We start from the raw sequence: 12,476 nt of genomic DNA, 5'->3' as shown, positions 1-12,476 counted from the left end.
ACTGCTTGGAGGAAACTGTTGTTCTGGATCATTTTCCTGATTTTGGCGGAGAATCTATTTTGGTCACCCTGTATGATGACTTCTGTTGGGAGAGACATGGGAAATGTGTCATTGTTAATTCTTGACCTCTCAGTGGCTTTCTGTACCATTGACCATGATATGCTCCTGGAGTAGCAGTTCAAGTTATGGGTGGATGGCACTGATTTGCAGTTGTTCTGGTCCTACTTGGACTATTGTTTCCAAAGGGTAATGCTCGGTTTTCAATTTTATCCTCCATGCTGTTTAACATCTACATGAAACCACTGAGTGGGGTAATCCAGAGTTTTGGAGTACATTGTTAACAATATGCTGATGACAGACAACTCTATTTCTTTTTAAAGCGGCAGGTGAGGCATTGGATGGGCTGGACCATTGTCTTGTCTCAGTAACGGACTAGCTGAGAGCCAACAAGCTGAAGCTCATTTGAGGTAAGACTGTCACTGAATGGTTCCTTAGACTGGATGGATAGGATGTTGCCTGCTCTTGATGGAGTTACACTTCCTCTGAATGAGTGGTTATTCATCTTGGGGGTCATTTGAGGCTCATGTGGCCTTGGTAGCATGAAGTGCCTTCCATCAACTCTGGCTGGTGTCTCAGTTGTGTCTCTATCTGGACATAGCCAAATCCTAGCTGTGTCTCTATGGGCGATGAGAACAGGGCTTTTCTGCAGTGGGTTCCCTTTTGTAGAAAGCTCTTTCCAGGGAGGCTCACCTTCATTATCCATCTTTAGGCGCCAGGTGAAAATGTTCCTCTTCAACCAGACTTCGGCTGATTAACATTTTATTTCCTTGTTCTTGTTTTTAATTACATAAAGTGTTACCTCAGGTTACATACGCTTCAGGTTGCATACGCTTCAGGTTACAGACTCCGCTAACCCAGAAATAGTGCTTCAGGTTAAGAACTTTGCTTCAGGATGAGAACAGAAATCATGCGGCATGGAAGCAGCAGGAGGCCCCATTGGCTAAAGTGGTGCTTCAGGTTAAGAACAGTTTCAGGTTAAGTATGGACCTTGGAACGAATCAAGTACTTAACCTGAGGTACCACTGTATTGTGTTTCTATTTTGTATTATTATGCTGTGAACCATCCAGAGATCTTTGGATAAAGGGCAGTATACAAATGCAACAAACAAACAAACAATATAATAAATAATAATAAACAAGATCATGTGACTGAGCTGCATAGGCTTGAGATCCAGCCATTCCCTCCCCACCTCCATCCCTGCTACACACCCATAACACTCCTTCTGAGGAACTTTCTGACCTGGGAAGGACAAGTTACCTCACTGTATATTTGGCTGAGCCTGACTGAGCTGGGAATCAACCATCTGAGCTGGAGATCCACTAAATCCTAACCTGTTTATCTAGGGGGACTTACTATAGGTTCCCCCCCCCTTAGCAATTGTTTCCACAACAACCTTTTGCATTCCCTACAGAAGAGATGAGGAACCCTTTCCAGTATTTCCAAATGGCAATATTTCAGAGGCCACATACCTGTGGTGGGTGGTGCCAGAGGCAAATGTTTGGGGAGGGAACATAAGATAATATTGTACAATAGACTACATTTACTACTACACACTTAAGGATGGGGAAGAAATTCAATTCAGTTTATATTTAAAGCCACTCCTGTCAAAACAGCATGAGAACCATCATGGAACAATCTATCTGAGAAGATAGCCATTTCTCAAAAATTGCACTTACCTGCATTTTGCGTTGCAGTTCTTTAACCAGCGAAAGTTTATAAAAATGAACATATAAGAGAGGGGAATACGTAAAATGAATATATTACTGGAAATAGCATACAAAAGGCATAATATTAAGATAAATTGCTTGAAAAATGCATTTGAAGTCAACAAAACAGCATATAGAAATGTGTTGATTTGGAGAAATTTGCACTAAATGCTGAAGAATTTTCATGAGGATTTTTATTTTTAAAAAAGAAAAAGCGCTGCAGAAATGTGGCATACTGAATTTAAGACTGGGAAAATGAGAAACCAAGAGAACCCAAGCTGACGCATTCGTAATTCAGTTCATGCAAATGCCAGAGGTTTTTACACATGCACATATCCCACCACACTCAATTGATAAGAGGCCTTATCATAGCACAAAGACACATGGTAGGTTGCCCCAACCCCTCAGTCATTTTGCTTGCCATTTTCTGAAACTTTTCCAGCTCTCTACTATTCTTTTTGAGGTGCAGAAACCATATTTCTATATGTACATTTTCATACTAAGACTTATTTTAAGCCACTCTCCTAATGATCCATAATACAGAATTCATATTTTCCGCAGAAACTGCAATTCAGGTTTACTTGGAAGTGAGTCCCAGTGAATATGCATTTCTATTGCACTGAATTTAATTTGCTTCTGAGTAGAAAGAAAGAAAGAAAGAAAGAAAGAAAGAAAGAAAGAGAAATTAACAGTAGGTTGCGTGGAACTTATTCTCGAGTAACCAGAGTAACTTATTCTTGTGTAACCACAAAATTTGATTACTGCAATGCACTCTATGAGGGGCTGCTCTTGAAATTGGTCCAGATACTGAAGTTAGTGCAACCACAACTTATTGTACATTTTTGAAGCAGCTGCAATAGTTGCCCAGACAAGGTTGAATATGTTGCTTCTTGCTTATATGCTGACGGGCCAGGCTACATGAGTGGCCACCTCTCTCTTTACACTTCTCTCTGCCACTATGCTTCCAGACCGAGAACCTCCTAGTGGTTCTGCTATTTGCTCTGTGACCACCAGTAATATGGTTTTCATTGTTGTGGCCCTATTAACATGGAGTTTGTGCCCATTATAATATAATTTTGGTCAATAACCAGTAGAACCCATTGTATATAAGGCATGACAAGTGGATTTGGAGGAGTCTGGCTGGTTCAATCACATTGGGCACAGAGCCTCGGGGGTGCCACAGGGAACTCTACAACTATAATGTAGAATGGAAGGCAAGAGGTTCCAAATTTTAATGTTACACAGGGTGCCGCAGAAATTTAAGATCCCAATGTCTTTCATGGAAGGCAAGCACTAACAATCTATGTTTAGGATTCATATGGAAGATTGTTTTTATTTACTCAAGCTTTTTCCCCCCAAAAGAAATTTGTAATTATTGTCCCCTGGTCATTTTATACTGTTAGACTTTAACTGTGTTAGTCAATGTATATGTTTTATACTCAATTTTGTGGTTTTCTCTACATTGTCCTGATATATATTATCATATGAGTGGTCTATAAATTTCTTAACATAATTGAATAACTATGAATAGGATTGCACTCTTTTTCTTGTTTGAGGGAAGATTGGTCATACCAGCAAGTTATTTATGGATATGATTAACTCTCCAGAGGTCATGGAGTAAGTGCTCATGATTTTGGAATGGGGAACACATCAGCAGGGAAGTCCAACTCTGACAGCAAACCTCCCAATTAAATTCCTAATTGTTTGTGAAAAGATCTAAATGATGCATGCAAGACCAGCATCTGCTCAGGAGCCTGGAACACTCTTGCTCTGAGGTGAAAGTATTTTGGTCAGGGAACCTGGACAAAGTCAGATGAAGAAGAGAAGTGTGCTTAAGGATGCAAAATCCATTTGGAGATAGAAAGTAAAGGCAGCTAATGGGACTTAAGAGTTCTTTTACTGTCCCTAGTGCAGAGTCCCAAACCCCACACTAAGGCTCAGCTCAAATGCCTTTCCCTAATGTTGCAACAATGCTCACAGGCATAATGGGGGGGGGGAGATTTTGATGAATTATCAGAGGGCCCCTCCCCTGCTTTTTATTTTGCTACATAATACTGTAGCCTTATGTTAAGCTTGTGATATACCGGTATTAAGACCCTGATATCCTTTTCACACATACCACTGGCAAGCCAGGTAACCCCCATTTTATATTAGTGCAGCTGGACCTACCAATTGTCCCTATTGAAATTAATTTTGTTTGTTTGGGCCCAGTTCTCCAACCCGTTACAGTCATATTGAATCCCAATTCTGTCTTCTACAGTGTTAGCTACCCCTCCCAGTTTGGTGTTATCTGCAAATTTTATGAGCATCCCCTCAGCTTCATCAAAGCAATTTATAAACACATTGAATAACAGCTGGCCCAGACAGAACCCTACAGCACCCCACTTGCCACTTTTTTCCAGAATGACGAGGAACCATTCTTAGGGTTTGGTCAGTCAACCAGCAAAAAGTCGACCTAACAGTTTCCTCGTCAAGCCCACATTTTATCAGTTTCTCTGCAAGAGGGTAATGAGGATCTTTGTCAAAGGTTTACTGAAATCAAGATACACTACTTCCACAGCATTCCCCTGATCCACCAAGCTTGTCATCCTACCAAAAAAGAAAAAAAGAAATGAGATTAATCTGGTATGACTTGTTTTTTGAGAAACCCATTCTGGGTCTTAGTAATCAAAGCATCCTTTTATAAGTGAACACAGTCTGACTATTTAATTATGTGTTCTGGCTTGCCCTTAGATTTGACATTCCATTAAAGGTGAAAAACACTTATCACCACCCACATGATGCAGGCAGAAGGTGAGTAACATAATAATTACCTTTAAAATATTACTTTGGATTCCCTCTCTTTTGTCTTTTTACTCCAGATATAGACTGATCTCAAAGGAGAATGTCTTATTGCAAGAAATTTTGTTTCTGTTTCATTCCACCTTTGGTACAATAATAATAATAAAATAATACAGGGTTCATTTTAATAAAATTGTATGATATTGCTCACCCATATTAGGGTTTTTCTTTTTCTTTGTTACACTGTCTGTTTGTTCTCGGGTTGTAATTTCAATAGTTTCTTTGTTACTTGATCCAATTAGCTTCAGTTCTTCACAGTGAAGGCTTTGATAAGGAGCGAGGGCGGGGGGAGGAAGAGGGGATCTCTCATCTTTTCATCTCCATCTGGCAACAATTGAAATATCTTTGAAGTCCAAATTGTTGGGTAAGAATGGCAAAACACAGGAACAAATGTCACAACCAATTTCTTTCTTAGCTGAAGACTTGGATGCAAGTTGCCTTATAATGAAATAATTACACTACACAAGTAATTATCTTAACCCAGTTTGTCATAATTCAAAATTAATGTTAATTAATCTTCTGTTTTCAGGAGTGTAATTCTACACTAACACCCGCTAACATTTTTTTTATTACAGTTTTTAAGTACCTTTAAGTACATTTGACAATTCCATCTTATAATATAAATACATAGCATGAAAGAAAAATTTCTATGGTACATTTTTAATGTATTTAGGTAAATCTTCAATTCCTCTTCATTTGGAGCATTTTAAAGGTTCCATGCCCAGTGGCTTCCCAGTTCTGAACCTTAGTAATTTTACTTCTCTCCATTAATACTTCCTTCCTATGATATTCCAGCATTAGTTACTTGCAATGCTGAAACGGCAAGTCATTTTTCACTTTAACTTGGAGTGGGATTACTCTGAAAAGTGGCTTGCCTTTTTGGCCTATAAACTTTCAAGAAACCCTTGGCTCTTTAAACCCCCCCCCCCCATTGTGGTTTCAGAAATGACATGAAAGTATGCAAGGGGAGTCATTAACTCCACTTCAGTGGTGTGCAGTGGAATTTTTTGTAGGAAAACAGTTAGGGCCAGAGGTGCCAGCTTGCAAGGCTGGGGTGTGTGTGTGTGTGTGTGTGTGTGTGTGTGTGTGTGTGTGTGTGTGATATTGCAAGCATGAGCATCACATCTCCCTAAATTGGGCAGAAGCTTCATGGGCTTTGGGAAGGAGGAGGTAGGCCTCTGAAAGGATGTTGGAGCCCTACTGTCTCCTTCCCAAAGCTGGGCAGGTCCCAGTTGTAGCATCGTGCCTCCCATCCTAAGTTGGATAGAAGCTTCCTGGGCTTTGGGAAAGAGGCACCAGGCTTAAAAAAAATATTATTCTAATTTACTAGGTACATTTAATAGAACTAACCTGGTCCTCCTAGTCCACTGACCACATGTCACTGCTCCACTTTAAGAACCATTGCATTAGTTCATTCAAATTATTTAAATAGTTCTCTTTGGCCTTATATAGACTGCTTTTTTGCACCATTTACATCTATCTAATTGAAGCAGGGAACTATGTAACAATTCTTTAATCCAATCAATGCCTGCAACACCTGTAATCTCATGTGTCAACAGTTTTGTGCCGGTTCTGCTATCTCATTCAAATGAGATTTAAGATATGTAATCCAATATCTAATCTGATCACTATTTTTCATGTCTGTTCAGCTCCTTTACAAAAACAAAAACCCTTCTTAACCCAAACATGGTTGAGCTTTCAATTGCTTGAACGAAAATGCAACGTGAAGGGCTGTGTTCTAACACTTTTCATCCTCAATAGGGTTTCAGAATTCATTGCTTGGTTTTGTTGTTGTTGTTGTTAAGAAAAGAAATAATAAGAAATACTTGGACATGTATACTAATGGCTCTGGCCCTATATGCCTGACGAAGTGTCTCCACCCCCATTGTCCAGCTCCAAGGGCCTTCTGATGCTTCCCTCATTGCAAGTAATGGAGTTACAAGGAACCAGGCAAAGGGTTCATGGTAGTGGTGTCTGCCCTATGGAACATCTTCCTGTCCTGTTAGATGTCAAGTAATTAAGACATCTGTATAGAGAAGGTTTTAATGTTTGGTGTTTAATTGTGTTTCTATATTGTGCAGAACTCCACATCACCATCTAGTGTCACAGTGTCAGAATGCATAAACAACACATATAAAGTGCTATTTCTTTGCCAATGTAGCTGAGTCCCAAGTTATTTATAAAGACGTTGAACAACTGTGCACCTTACTTGTCACTTTCTTCCAGGATGACTCAGAACCATTAATGAGCACTGTCTGGGTTTGGTCAGTCAACCAGGTACAAATCCAACAAACAGTTACCTCGTTCAAAACACATTTCACCAGCTTCCTCACAATAATATCATCATGAAATACAATCCATATAGAAGTAACCTGTGCTGCATCTTGCATAACTTTTTTTTGGGGGGGCACACATACATGCATGTGCATTTGTTGATGTGTTGGTATGTATCTGAATTGAGGTTTATATATCTTGGTGCAACCCCCTCAATCCTGTTAATGGTAACAGTTCTATAGATTTGTTCTATTTGAAAGTAGCTTCCCAAAATCCCCCCCCCACACCCTTCAATGTACTGTTTTCCAAGCTTTCTATTTAAGCAGGTTTGCACGGCTGCTGAAATGCTGTACTATAATTAGCAGCACACAAATAGGAAAATAAAGAATGCCTGTATTTAATCTTCCGGGAAAGAAAGTTGGGGCAGAACAAAGCATTTTCTCATTTGGTGTAAGGAACTCTTTTCAACCAAAGGGCCAGATTCCCTTCTGTGGACTATATTCCTTCATTGGGAATAAAGCCAAAAGGCAGAACAATAAATACAATTCTCACAAAGACATATTCAAGTCAGGCAAAAACACCCAATGAAGATGCAAAGCAGTGTTGATGAGGGGTGTGGCTTGAGAGGATATGTGGCCTGCCAGGGACTGACTGAACACTGAGGAATGGTGGTTGGATTCTGATGAGTGGGCACTGGGAAAAACGGGGGTTATAGACTGACTTGGAAGAAAGAATCACTGATCTGGAGGAGCCTGTTACAGCTGGGAGATGTGAGGCAGAGGAAGAGAAGCTGCAGAATTGGAGAGGAGAAAACAGTAGGAAAGAAAGATGGGTCAGGCTGGTGTAGAGTCAGGGGTTTCTACACCTCCTTCTCCTGCCTCAACCTCTCCTGTCCACTGTCTCCCAGGAACAGAAGAGGATTGAAAATAGAGGAGCAGAAGTAGGTTACACACAGGCAGAGACTTCTCCAGCTTGTGCGCAGCTTGAGTGGGGGAGATACGTAAACTGAGAATGGGGGTGGGGCCTCTCTGTTCTGGCAACTGCTTCATCAGGTGCACACCAGGGTTAGGAGCTGCTCTGCCTTTTCTTGCCCTATCGTGCAAGAATGTCCCTCCAGTCTTAAAATAATCAGGTAATATTGGGGAAGCATCGCAGGACAACTAATAGATTGGAAGGGTGTATGGATGGCCCAGTATAAACTATTAATGCAGGGTTATTGTATAAATAACATGTTGCAGGGCGGGAGACGGGGGGCAGGGATGCACCCTTCTAGTGCTGACCTGAAACACCAAAGATCAGTGTTAGGAAGAGGTTATCCCACCCACCAGAATTTCAGGGAATGCAGGTGTAGCAGCTAAGTGGGCATATATGCCACTTAGCAATGTGTAAGGTATAAGGTACATTCTGTTTCCTGTCCCCCAAGCATACGAGCACTAACAATAGTTATTTCAGAAAGCACATGACAGAACTTAAATAATTGTAGAGGATAAATCATTTTATCTGTCTGCTGGTCAAGGTACGAACACCATCTCTTCAGGGTGACATTTTCCTTGGCCATCTTCAGAGCTCTACATATTAGTGAATGTATCACTGTGGGTGGCAATTCAAGGCAATCTAAGAGCCATCTCTTGGAGGACATTTCCCTGAGTTTGGCCTCAGGTACCATTACGATTTGCTGCTCAAAGATTGATCGGCTGGGCAGAGGTGCCATGCTAAACTTGGCAGTGTCCTCTCAGGAGGGCCCCTCCCCCCTCTGTGACACCTCCAGGTTCCTCCGGAGAAGGCCACCTGGCCCAAGACCATTGCTCATCCATGGCCTTACCTGGCCAAATATCAGTTTTCCAGGGGTTCCAGGGTTTTGAAAAAAGCTACCACCATTTGCAGCCCGGACCCTTCCCCAGATTTGGCCTTCCAGTGGCTAGAATTAAATTCCTCAGGGGATGGTGCTCTGAGTCATACAAGAGTTATGTGTCCCAGTGCACCTGATCTCACATTATCTTGTTCTTTGGTTTGCAGGATTATCACCTAAGAAGGTCTGGATTTGCGGGCACAGTATTGTGCATTGGGCCCACGCTCGTGCAACAGAATCCATCTGGGAAGAGAACCTGGGTTTTCCTTCCTACATACAGATATCCTGGATCACTCAGAGGGGAATGAGATGGCATCACGTGCTGCCACTTCTGACAAATCAAATCTCCTTGTCGGGTCCACCTGATTTCATTGTCTTCCAGGTGGGTGAGAATGAGCTGGGTGAATGGAGAGGCGTTGACCTCACCAGGGCCATTGCTGAGCACTTGGAGACCTTACATGCTCAGTACCCACAGATCATCCTTTGCTGGTCTTATCTGCTGGAGAGGCGGTTTTGGTTTGGCCAGGGGGGTTGCATCCTCCAGCAATCTGTCATGAATCGAGCCAGGAGGAGTGTAAATCGTAGAATAAAGCGCAAGGTGCAGTTCATGGGTGGTATGGCAATTCGGCACCCTAATATTACTTTGAAAAATGAGGCCATATTCAGACGTGATGGAGTGCATCTGACTGACATGGGTAATGATATTTGGTTGTCTGATCTGGTGGGATGCTTAAGGTTTTGGCTTCAGATATGAGTGGTTTGAGTGGTGGTTTAGGCATTGTATAGGCATAATCTTGGTTAGAGGGGAGGTTGTGGTCTCTGCCTGACACCTCCAAAATGGAGCATCCCATTGGAGGAATCCAGGGGAGATGCTTTCAGCTGGCCTGCCTGCCAGAAGAACTTACATTTTGGGGTCAACCAGAAATGAGGGAGTTCCTGACCTACATCAAGGAGTAACTCCCCAACTTGATTGCGCTTGGGGAGTGCTAAGTGCTTGATTTGAGTCTACACAACACCTATGCCACACCTCTTACATCTACAGTCACTAAAGTTGTGGTCTGATTTCACCCAAATAATGGCTGTTGTGCCTCTTATTCTTGCGGAGGACCAAGCGGTAGGGGGTAATGCCTTGCCACACTATTTTAGGAAATGCTGGTCTAGCAGCTAAATGCCACTTAGCAATGTGTAAGATATAAGGTAGATTCCCTGCCCCCAAGCATACCAGCACCAACAACATTTATTTTAGAGAACATATGAGAAAACTTAAATAATTGTGGAGGATATTTAAAATCTAGAACCAGCAGAGCAAAATGGATTATGCTGCTTCTACTCTGCTAGTCACAAAGTTTATTTCCATGCTCCATCCTGTTATTGATTCCATTTAGACAAAGAACACCTTCAGTGTTATTCATCTGGTACTGGTTTTCATGAGGGGTTTGAGATAGTGCCACAATTATACCAAATACTTAATCACCTTTGAGCTCTGGGATCTCTTTATATGCAGATTTCTCCTTGGCCTGAATGGGAGTTTTAGTGGGTAAGGAAATGTCAGAGTTTGGTTCAAGCACTATTAACATCTTCCTGTACCCTTTGTGTGATAGCTTGCCAGTGGCGTGATTGGCAGGGAAAAGTGATTGTAATGCTTTTACTAAGCCTACATTAAGCTGACTGAAAATACAAGATTGTTCCTTTTGTAATACCTGGCTGCCTTATGAAATAAGTGGCATTTCCCATAAAACTATTTATCCAGCTTGGTATTTAAATAACACACCCTCTCCCTTCCTGATGGCTTAAAAGTTGCAACAGGGGTGTCCCAGGCACTGAAAGCAGCAATCAGGGCATGGGGGCTCCCAAGTAAGCACTTGGGAAATATGATTGGGTCCAGATTTTGGATTTAGCAGTGGAGGATGATTGAATATCCATCCATGTATCCAGTGAGCATTGGACATTATCACTTTTCAGCTCATAAATATCACTCTTAGCTATTACACCTGGGGTCTGGGTTCTTCTGCCCCTTTAGCTGACCACCAGGACCCTCCCTGGCCCACCTAGTCCAGCCACACCCCTAACTGGCCCTGCTTCCACGCCACATTGAATGCTTTTGCTTTGCAATAATGTTTCTTCAGAACTCTGATACATTTTCCTAGATAGAAGATAAGAGAGGGTTGAGTGTGAGTGTATAGCAACTAGCCTACTGTACAATGGTAAAACTTGAATTTGTTGCTTTACCTGCTTTTGTCTCTTACCCTGCCTAAAACTGGCATTGGCCTCTGGAAGGTTTCCCAGGAAGCAACGTGGCTCTCTACCTAAAAGGGTTCCCTACCTCTTCTCTTGCTACATTTCAAGGCCAACATTACTGAACATGTAAGAGCTAGAATCCGATAAAACCTTCACTCCCAACCTTTTGTGCTCAATAATCAAATGTGTGACACATTAGGATCAAAGCACCACAGGGTTCAAATACCATGCAAGTTGACATGTGTAGAGACATAAATGCAGTGATAAGAATGTAGGTGTGTGATCCAGAAGAACCAGGGAATTTGTTAGCAGGTTTATAGAAGGAACTGAGGTACAAAATCTGGTGACATTCTCATTGAATTGAGATGAGGCTCCAAGTTTTAAACATTCTGCATTTAACAATTGTTTCAATCAAGGAAGGGCATCACATAGTTTCAGACCATTAGCATATTTTCCCCCAGAATGGTTTACACTTCTGGCAAGTCACTTTTTCTTTATGCATGATTTTAAATGTGCAGATCTATATTAATCAATAAATTTGAAAACAGGCCTTAAATTTTTGCTGCAAACCTTGACCTTCCCCACAATACTCTGACACTCTTGTGCAGTGCTTTTCCCCCTAGAAAAGTAGATGCCAGTATGCACTATGAAGTTGTTACAGTAAGTGCAAAAAAGAGAGGGAGATGCCAGTACTGCGTACCCTTGAGTACCCCCTGAAGAAGAAAAAGCACTGTTACAGTAAGTGCAAAAAAGAGAGGGAGATGCCAGTACTGCGTACCCTTGAGTACCCCCTGAAGAAGAAAAAGCACTGTTCTTGCATGGCAAGGCATCCCCCCAACTCTTTGGTCCTCCCCAATACCAAGAATAAGAGACGTGACAAGAAGTATTTGGGTGAAATCAGACCACAACTTTATTGATTGTAGGCTTGGCATAGGCATTGGGTAGACCCCAACGCGCTTCCAGCCTGCCAGCTGAAAGAACTTGAGTTTTGGGGTTAACTGGAAATGAGGGAGTCCCAGACCTATATCAAAGGGTAACTCCCCTACTGGACTGCATCTGGGGAGTGCTGTGGCCTCTCATTCTCACTTGGGCTTCTGGACAGAAGTATCTCCCCTAGATCCCTTTAATGGAATACCCCATTTTGGAGGAACCATGCAGAGACGTCAACCTCCCCATGTGACCAAGACTATACTTATCCAATGGCTAAACCACCAAAGTTGTGACAATTGCCACGAGGATGGCAAAAAGCAGAAAACTAGTGTCAATTTGCCAACTGAGAAAATTCCAAACTGGCCATGCCATAACCATGCCATAACCATGAAACAGCAGCATGTAAAAGTAATAGTACCACTCTATTCCGCCTTGGTCAGACCATACCTAGAATACTATGTCCAATTCTGGGCACCACAATTTAAGAAGGAGATTGCCATATTTTGAAGAGCAAAAAAAAGGGCACACTTTTGCTGCCTTCTACTTTTAACTATGACGAGTCTACCCATGAAAAAGA

At 41.9% G+C, this 12,476-nt stretch overlaps 1 long non-coding RNA gene across 1 annotated transcript; it reads left to right on the top strand.

Annotated features, from left to right (window-relative positions):
* Positions 1-375: 375 nt before the first annotated feature.
* Positions 376-4,561, top strand: LOC308578650. The gene is made up of 2 exons (XR_014004064.1): positions 376-467; positions 4,501-4,561. It is a non-coding gene; the product is annotated as an uncharacterized lncRNA (long non-coding RNA).
* The last annotated feature ends 7,915 nt before the right edge of the window (positions 4,562-12,476 follow it).

The sequence above is a fragment of the Podarcis bocagei genome, assembly GCF_964188305.1.
Source record: "Podarcis bocagei genome assembly, chromosome: Z".
In the NCBI taxonomy this organism is placed as follows: domain Eukaryota; kingdom Metazoa; phylum Chordata; class Lepidosauria; order Squamata; family Lacertidae; genus Podarcis; species Podarcis bocagei.
Note: the sequence above shows the minus strand (reverse complement) of the source record. Positions and strands in the feature narration are given on the sequence as shown.